Genomic DNA, 10,529 nt, shown 5'->3' with positions numbered 1-10,529 from the left:
CATGAAACTGTTTCATCTCGTTTTGAATTATGATACTTGTACATATGTACATCATTAGTTCACATGATATATGTACATATTATGTATATTAATGATGGCGAGCACATTTTTAAAACCAATACATAAAATAAATACAATTGTTTGTAACCATGTACATAAAATAAATTTTAGAATTTTCACAACCAATTTTTATTTAATTAATCAAGAAAAAAATGAAAACATACAAAGCGGGCACATATTTAATTCGGTATATTTATATACAATACAATATATAATAATACATAAATACATATGTACATACATACAGTAGAGGGGGAAAAGCTTTATCAGTGAGAGCTTACTCATAGCTTTGATGGGGTCAAGAGGGTCGAACGTTATACTAAAATGCGTCTTTATTTTAATACGGCGTCTCTTACCCTAATATAATTTATTACTTCACTTTATGCGAAACTCATATATTCGCCTGACAATAAAGCCTCAAGGGTGGACGACATTTTACCGAACGTTACTATCTACTTCTATTTTTTTCGAACGATATCGCCCTCACATTCGCGAGAGACGACCCTAAAACGCGAACAACTTCAAAAGAAGATGAATGGAGAACGAGATAATTTCGAATATACACTCAACTCTTTAAAACACGGTAATGATTTGGACATGTGAAATTTATTTTGTTTGAGAACTGCGAAATTTTTTGGGGGCTTGGAATTCTTTATCACGCGAATAATACGAGGATGGAAATATACAAACCGTTCGTATGTTTTTTTTTTATAAATTGGCGATTTCACTTTTTTCCGCGGTCCTTTCGTCTGTTTTCACGAAGAAAAGCGATAAATATCAAACCGGGGATGGGGGAGACGGAAGAGTGGCGAAGGCGCAAGGACTTTGTTTTCATCCCGCAGGACGTGTCCATTGTGCCCCCGCGACACAAAACTTGGGGATAAAAAATGTCGCTTCTGGGAGTTTGCATCGCGGGCGCCGGCCTGAACGCTAAGCCGTTTTCGATAAGCCCACCCCTTCAGACCTCCCCAAACTCCCTGAAACCAACCCCCAACCCCTCCTCGAGCTTATATGCTAAGAGTGCTCTCTCGCCTTGGGGATGCGCTGCCGCTGTTATTTTTTTATGTATTCTGGAGGGGAAGGTGATAGATATTCTTTAGGACGGGTGCTTTTTTTCTTCTTCCCTTCTTGTTCTCGTAGGGTTTGAGGTGGGTGGGGGTAGGGTCGCTTTGCGATCGGTCTTGCGTCCTGAAAATGAGGCGCTAGAGAGGCGTCGATGTCGCCCCGGGCGATTGTACTTTCTCCTTATTTTATATATTTTCACACTGTTCATTTATATTTCTGCTACTTAGATAGATAATATTATAGATCATCTGAAAATGAGTTGCAAATTATTAAAATGACATGTTTTGACCCAAAATGTCATGTTTTAGGGTTTGGTGCAAACGATCGAAAAGCGCCAGACAGATTGAACCACAGATTAACTGGATGGCTGCTTTAAACGCAATTCTCAACCTCACGAATGAAAATTTGCACATCAGATGACGAGTAACCTTTCGATGTGCACAAATGCAATTATTAAAATTGAGTCGGATCTTTCTGGCGAGTTTTTAATAATTTAATAAGGAAAAATTCGGAACTAAAGTATTAGAAGCACAGAACGTATACAGAGTAGGTATGTCGGGAGTTCGGGTAGATTTCGCTTAGTGTAAGTGCGAGCAGTGCGCACGCATAAGGTACACGTGTCGTTAATCTGTGGTTCAGTCTGTCTGGCGCTTTTTGATCGTTTGCATCGCATCGCATGTTTTAACATCAAAACAGCATAACATTTCGTGTGTGTTAATTTTCAACATGTTAATTACCGCGTTAATTTTCGCGGTACTTTAATCGAGTTTTCGACCTTGTAAATCGATTTATTCAAGTGACCAAATATGTTAATTGACACCTGAAGTATTTTTTTAAATAGTGAATCATGCTCTAAGTATTTTGTTTACACAGTGAATCACGCTAACCACGCTACAGGCATTTTAAGCATGACGTATATAGCGGTCATCTGCGGGGAAAGGGATACAAATAGATATCTTTCAGCAACCTTTATTTTTAAAATTATGACAGGAACATGAAAAAAAGATTTTCTGAAAAAATCTCTTCTGCCGTGCAAATCACCGCTGTGAACGTGGCGTGCTTTGTAAGGAAGTATCTGGCAAAACAGCGACTTTGAATTTTCGTTAATCAGTCAAAACTGACCATAATCAACTCGATTAAACTAAGCTTATTGGAAAAGGTAAATAAAATATGCGAAAATATTCTAAAAAAATATATGAGAGAAATTTTTGTCGAGATAAATTTACATGACATTATCTCAAAGTGATGAATTTTTTTACTTACCGTTTTCTCGATACGATGCGAGTTTTCCATTAGGTCCATCGTGAGAAATCCATAATTAAAATTTTTCACTCCGACTTGCTGAATGACTTATGTATGTAAGTACATATGCCGAAAGTGGAATGAGCAATTCGAGAAAAATTAAATAATTCTAAAGCTTAAATATTCTAAAAAGTAATTTCTATCATATTATATAACCTCTCATCAATTAGGCAGCAAAAAAATGGCATTCAAAATTTTGTCTTATTAATGGAAGAAGTTAAATTTAATTTTTATAAAAATTTCACATACCACTCATAATCAGAGATAGGCGGTGAGGATAATTTTCAGCACAAAAAATGGTTCATTATTGTCAATTACTATTGTCCTACAAAGTAAGATAACAAACAAAAAAGGTTGACAATAATAATTGACATTAGTGAACCATTTTTTGTGCTGAAAAGAATCCTGGCCGCCGATCTTTGCTCATAATAACTGGTACAAGTGCATATATACATATGTATATGTAGAATAATATTATACAACTATTTTTGATTGACGTATAATATAATTTTCATTGTAGGTTCACTATATGTATATTCTAATTCAGCAAAAATCTGTCCAACTTAAAATATTTGGCATATGAACCATTATAATTCAAAGCTGTAAAAAATCATTGCATTGGATTCTAATAATGATCTTCTGCCTAAATAAAAATTATGCCTTCTATGAACTCATTGAATTTTATCAGTTTTTTATTAGCCATCATATCTCATATGTAGCTTACATGCATGCATTTAGTCCTTTGAGCGAAACTGCTACACTTTGAAAGCCGCAATTTCACATGCATCCGCCTGGCTACGACTTTGAGCGCGAAAAGGCACTTAGGCAAAACCAAACTACCCACTTCTAAACATATTTTTTACATTTTGCCGGTGGAACGGCTAGATGTTGATGTAGTAAACGATGTAAAATGTATAATGCGGCCGTTAGGCAGACGCGTTAGGTTGATGTGTGACAGGTTCGTCCCCACCGACAACACGGCATAATGCGAATTTTATTTTTATTTTATGCCCATTCTTGACATAACCCCGAATGATATTTATGTGCGCCGGCTCGCCGCCCCATTGGAGCAGGTGTCGTCCATTTTTATGAAGGGGGTATACCCCACTCACCCCTCTCTACTAAACCGGTAGGCTTTGCCTCCGCATCCCTCCCACCCCAGAATCCCACCCCATCCTCGAAATCTTTTTCGGAATAAGTGCGCGACGAGAGCGACACGTTATGTCCGGTGTTGACGACGACTTCAAGGAGGAATTGGAATGGGGTGGATTTGGGTGGTGGGAGTGTGTGAAGGCACGCCATCGTTTTACAACCGCTCTGCTCCATCTTTACATCTCGTCTGTATTACAATGTCGAAACTTGTAAAATTTTCAATTATTGTTTTTAAATGTAAACTTTATATGCATATTTTATAATCGAAAATTTAAACCGTTTAAAAAATGATTAAACGTTTTAACGTATTATCTGAAAAAAAAACTAATAGTAAATTCTAGTAGCGTATTCCTTATTTGCAAACTCAAAACAAAATGTTATAGAAAGTAAACGATAAAAAAATCACTTTCTATATCCCCCCCCCCCCCTTCCAATTCCACATCTAGGACATCAATATTTCGATGATCAACCAATACTCAACATCCTTGAGGAAAAAAATGTACATGCGAGTAGTGAAAAATTTTACCTTGTGATGAATATTGTGTGAAAAATATAGTGTTGAAAATTTTAATTAAAATAAAAATTAACCAGAAAAACAGACAGAAAACCAAAACGTTTAGTTCTGAACAGGACCAGATGAATATATTTAATTTAATATTTATATTTAATTGCTAAATATGAGAAAAATAGTAAAAAAATACCTACCTACTTACATATAAACAATATAAAACACCGAGAGAAAAATTGATTAATTAAATAAATTTTCAATAGATTGCGGTAAACGCTCAGAGACTTAGCGCCGTCTTTGTATTTGCCTAGAGAAAACATTGGTAGCAAACAGTATATATATATGTATATATATATAAGTTTTTTCTTTTGTTATTATTTCGTATACGTTTTGTTGGCAGTTGTTTAGCAGTGCGGTACATATGTATGTCGAATCGAAACGACTATTATAGTACAGCGAGCGTTATCTTACACAGACAGACAGACAGAATAGCGATATTATATCCATTTGGGCCTCACAGAGATGTTTTGTGTTTGCAGTTGGTTCTTATTTATTGGAACTGGCTGTAGGTGCAAGACATTCCTTATGTTATATTTTATATTTGATATTTTTACGTTAATTGCTATTGTTTTTTATGATTCTGTATAAATGTATTTTTTTCTGTGTATATATGTATGTACATATGTTTATATTTATTTTTCTTTCTCTTTTTATTTTATAAGACATTCCCTTTTTTGTTGTTTTTTATAATTTGTAATTATTATTATTATTATCCGCTATTATATAACTTATTATTTTTATGATTGTGTTAAATGTGTTGATTGTGTATATATGTATGTCACCATAATCATCATTTACAGCCATTCGCCACCCACTGCTGGATGAAGGCCTCTCCAACACGCTTCCACTCGTCTCTATTTTGCACAACACTCATCCATCTCATTCCGCACATTTTCCTAATTTCGTTCACCCATCTTCCTTGCGGTCTTCCTTTTACTCTTTTGCCTTCTCTCGGGTACCATTCAAGCACTTCTTTTGTCCACCTTTCGTCCATCCTCCTAGCTACGTGACCCGCCCATTGCCATTTTAATCTCTTCACTCTATCCACTATGTCCACTACCCTTGTCATACTTCTCACCCACGTGTTCCGCTTTCTATCTTTCCTCGTTATGCCAAGCATACAGCGTTCCATACTTCTTTGAGTGTATTGGATTTTATTTAGCATCTTGGCGTTCAGTGTCCAAGTTTCACATCCATACGTCATCACTGGCAAAACGCATTGATCAAAGATCCTTTTCTTCAGGCAGAGTGGCATTTTTGATTTAAAAACAGCATTCATCCGTCCAAATGCACTTCATCTTTACTACCAGACATGTCCATTATTTGACCTAAATATGTTTTATTTTTGTCATGTCTAATTTCTTTAGTTATTATTTTGTTTATTTTCTTTTCTGTTATATTTTTAACCATTGTGGCGCATTAGGAATTAAACCTGTAATGCTACAATGGTCCAAACTTTAAATAAATAAATATTAACCCGATAAGCTACTACATACAACATACAACATACAACACGTGAAATAACAACCACTGCGCATGCGCAGATGTGGAATATTATTTTATTTGTTCTTTTGTTTTTGAAATTTTCTTCAACGCCGCCATATTGGGCAGTTCTTTGATCAAGTTTGTGTTAACGTCCCTTCAGAAATGAAATAATAAAAAGAGGCACCGGCAACAATCGAGTTCGATGATCAGCTCGGGGTGAGTGATATTTAAAAATAAATCAATCAAGTCCACAAAAGTGTGCTTATAGTAGCGTATAAAAACACACAAATACCTATACATGTCCATTTGTATTATACGTCGAGAAAATTCTATAAATCCAATCTGCATTATACATATACACATCGCTGAAAGTCCAACCTGAACTGCTCGGCCTTTATTCACAATTCAATATAAGTTAATATAATAATGTATGCGGGATTGAGGCAATGTGAGTACCTAAAGCTAGCGGTAGCCAGGCCACACTCTCCGATATTGTATCGATATTGAAAATGTATCGGATAAAGCGTATGATCCTCTATAAAAAATACGTGACCCTTCCGCTTCGGCCCCGAATAAATGCATACCAAAAACACTACCCACCCACCCACCCACTCATCCCCTTTCTCTCCCCGCATTGAGTTATTCCGGGTGAGATGAGGGCGTCCTGATGGATGCCATAATATCAAACGCCGCACCTCGAGAGGACCTCGGCCCTCATTTCGTATTCCATCAATTTTACATGCTTTCGAAGCGGACTCTCTCAACTCATGTTCGCCACTGGCGAAATTCCCATATATTATATACATACTTGAATTCTTGAAATTCTTCATATATACCCGTACATATGTAAGTGTGGTATAAACGTCGGTGACTGTACACATATGAAACCAATATGTATTTTTTAATGTTTATTAAAAATGCGTATCTTATTTTTTTACAAGCTTTATATTAGTTTCACTCACTTCTTTATGTAGTATTTGTGAGTTAATTTTGAACCACTTCTACTCTTCCATACGAAGATTAACTCAAATTAAAGAAAGCAAATACCTCTGATATAAAATTTAATCACTAACGAGTGGCTGTCAGATCGGCGTGATGACAGCTGGCTATTAGATGTGCCTGTTCACCGCACCTACTTAACTTCACAGGTTACATAGTTGAACAGTTATAACTAAGGATAGGTGGTCAGTTTATATTTGAACAAAATATTCAACATTGTCAATTTTTATAGTCAAGCTTTTTTTTTACTCTATAGATTTGTAGGACAATAGTTATCAACTCTCTTTCCTGGTAAATACATAGATAACGAGAGATAAAGTATAGTTATAACTAGAGGTAGGATAGTCACAGTGCTATCCATTGTTCCATTGTTGTAAATCCTTTGTAAAAAAGGTTCGGCAAACCTTTAACAATGCATTTACAACCTTTGAACAATACGCGGCACCTTCTGGGTCCGGTGACTAGTTATAACCAAAGATCGGCGTTGGACGGAATGTTTTCAACGAATTGTTGAAAACATTCCTAAACAAGATAGCAAAAACGTATGGTTTTTCTAAAAAATTGACAGCAGTGAAACATTTTTTTTTGCGAAAAGCAAACATCTAACGCTGATCTTTGTTTATAAATTATAACAATTACTTTTTCACACTATCTCATAGAAACATTATATGATGTACAATTGTACAAGCATACACACTTTCTCATATACATTTTTATTTCAGTAATTTCAGCATTTATTATTTAGGGACAATAATTTCAATTTCAGGACGTTTTTCATTCGATCACAAAGTCTCTGAAAGTCGTATAAATTTTTACGACTAGCATTGGTGTTGTATGAAATCTGTTTTTATTGTTGAAACATTTTAGTAAAAGTGTAATCAATTGAAAATTTTACAATAGTATACATACATACACATTATTGATGATATAAATAAATTGGAAAGCTTGTTAGTGATGTTCTTAGACTGAAGTGGCAATGGGCGGGTCGGATAGCCAAAAGATCGGACGAGAGATGGATAAAAGAAGTGCTCAAAAAGTACCCGAGAGAATGTGAAATGGTGAAACTTGGGCATTGAACGTTAAGATGCTGTACATTACAATGTACTCATAGAAGCATGGAACGCTGTATGCGAGACATAACAAGGAGGGATAGAAAATGGAATACGTGGGAGAGAAGTATAGCAAGGGTAGTTGATATATAATGGAGGGTTCCGCGACAACTGGCTCACGAACCGTTCACTCAACGGCGTTACGCGCACGAAATTTCACTCACGCGACAACTGGCTCACAACAGTTATTTTGACAAATCTGCGGATTTTCAAAAGCATTTATTTAGTTTGTAGTACCGTTAGTTACAAAGGCTTGTTTTCGGTCAAATACTGATACCACCAGTATCGGTACTTTCGGTAATGCCCGTGAGCCAGTTGTCACGTGAGTGAAATTTCGTGCGCGTAGCGCCGTTGAGTGAAAGGTCAGTGAGCCAGTTGTCGTGACACCATAATGGAGAGATTAAAGAGATTGAAATGGAAACAAGCGGGTTTCGTGGCTAGAAGAACAGACGAGAGATGGAGAAAAGTGCCCAAATGGTATCCGAGAGAATGTAAAAGGGCGAAAGGAAGGCCACAGGAGAGATGGGTGGATGATCTGAAAAAAATGTGTGGGATAAGATGGATGAGAGTGCCCAAAATGGAGACGAATGGAAGGGTGTTGACGAGCCCTGCATTCAGCAGTTGTTGGCGAATGACTGTAAATGGTGATGTTGTAATGTTGATGATGTTTAAGATTCATTAATTGTTGTTTATATCTTTGACTTTGTTTTCCATATGGTAGATTCAACAAAATGTAGTACGTATGTATATACATATATACATATACATATATACATACATACATAAGAATTTTCGTCTTTCACTAATTATGATTATTTAAAAAATTTTGAAGAGTTTCATTGAGTCTTAAAACTACATAGTTGTGAGACTCAAAGTAATATGCTTGGAAAATCAGAGTAGTGCGTTACAAAAATGTATGTATAATATTAACGTTTGAAAATTTCCTGCAACTAAATTGAAGACTTTAAATTTACAAATACTAAAATATTATTAGTCGTAATTTTAAATTTCGTATTTATATTTGTTCAAAAAAGAATAACAAATAATCTGTTTTTCTGCCGCACTCCACATAAAACATATCATTGTAGGGGGGTATAATATATGTATGTATGTAAAATATGTATCAAGATTCGTAATACTTTTGTTCCAAATTCAACTTCGACACCATTCACATATCGATCCAAAGTTAAAATATACACCTAGTATGTACATACATATGTATGTACTTATGTAGGTGTATTTATTAAGCTGAGTGTATAATATTTTTACATAGGTAGGTTAAATAGTGGAGTGCTAGCATGATTTGCTTATACTAAGAAGGGCTTTGTATAATGTTTGCCGAGGGCTTTTCCGTTGGGCCGACCTCTCGCCATCTCATCCAGTATTCAGGACGAGAAATATAGCTCCATCCACCTCGACCGGTCGCCCATTCTTATACACGTGGCCTGGCCACCTCTCTCTACACGCATATCATCCATCGGCATATCCACGATACGGCCCTGGCCAAATCCAGGAGCAGACGCGCAAAACCCGGTCGCCGAATTGCGAATTTCATAATTCACTTCTAAATTACGTATATGATATTTTAAAATCATTTTCAGTAAATTCGATTACATACTTATATAGACTGTTGAATTTTTACTATAGAAATTTAGTCAGCTTGACAATATTCGAAGATAAAACATAGGAAAAAATACTCTCATAGCTTTTTGTGATCTACTTCGGAATTCGTTAAAGAATCGGGATCCGGAACTGAAAAAGGAATCCGGCTCCAAAAATTATAAATCATGCAATATATTTTAAGAAAACTGATTTAATTATTTATATTACAACTGGTGTTAGTCAACCGTATGGCATTTACCTCTCATGTCTGCCGCTTGATTTACGAGGGTGTACATAATAATTATTATGCGACTCTTTCTCTAGAAATGCATATACGTACATATGTACAATGTACATATGGACATATATGTACATACATTGGTGAATCAGTTTTTTAGCAACGATGCGAATTACCCGCTGAATATATTATCTTAAAGATATATTTGCTGATCAACAGTGAATACTTATTTTAATAAAATAAAAAAATACTAAACATATTTTATTATAAAATTGTTTCGAGCTCCTGATTCACGGAAAGGTATCGCATGTATACATTGTTGGATATACTTTCCAACCCCTAAGTCGGATCGACAGAATTCGAATTTCCAATAGTCCCAGGGCCGACTCCCCCTCTTCGGACCGGTGCCACCCCTTTCCTCCCACCCACACCGCCCACTCCCTCTAAACCTTAAGGACACTTCCCCGTCCTAAATCCCTCCCCTTTCGGGTCGAATATGGAACGGCCGGCGGCCACTTAAAACTTTCTAATTGGCCAAATTCGACGTGCTGCGAAAAGCCCCGACCCGACCGAATTTAAAATTATGTAATGCGAAATTCAACGCACATAAGTAGTTACTTAAATGTGCATTAATTTGAAGTATTTTAATCGTCAAAATTCTCGTTTGATATATGTATGTACCTTATCATAATTTCTTCACAATAATTTTGCCCACGTTCGTTCGTGCATGTATGTATGTACGTACATATGTATATATGTACATACATATGTATGCGAGGGGAGTGGGTTTTGCACTAATGCTATATTTTTCGGGATAACTTTGCAATTCTAATACATTTCCCCATTTCGCTGCGAGCACATTCTAATCCGACAATTTCGGCCGGGAGCGTTTCCTTTTTACTTTCCCTTTTTTATTTTATTTTTCTGATTTAACGATTGATAGAATGGG

The sequence above is a fragment of the Arctopsyche grandis genome, chromosome 5, assembly GCF_051622035.1.
Source record: "Arctopsyche grandis isolate Sample6627 chromosome 5, ASM5162203v2, whole genome shotgun sequence".
Classification (NCBI taxonomy): domain Eukaryota; kingdom Metazoa; phylum Arthropoda; class Insecta; order Trichoptera; family Hydropsychidae; genus Arctopsyche; species Arctopsyche grandis.
The sequence above is the reverse complement of the archived record's forward strand: the minus strand, read 5'-3'. Positions refer to the sequence as shown.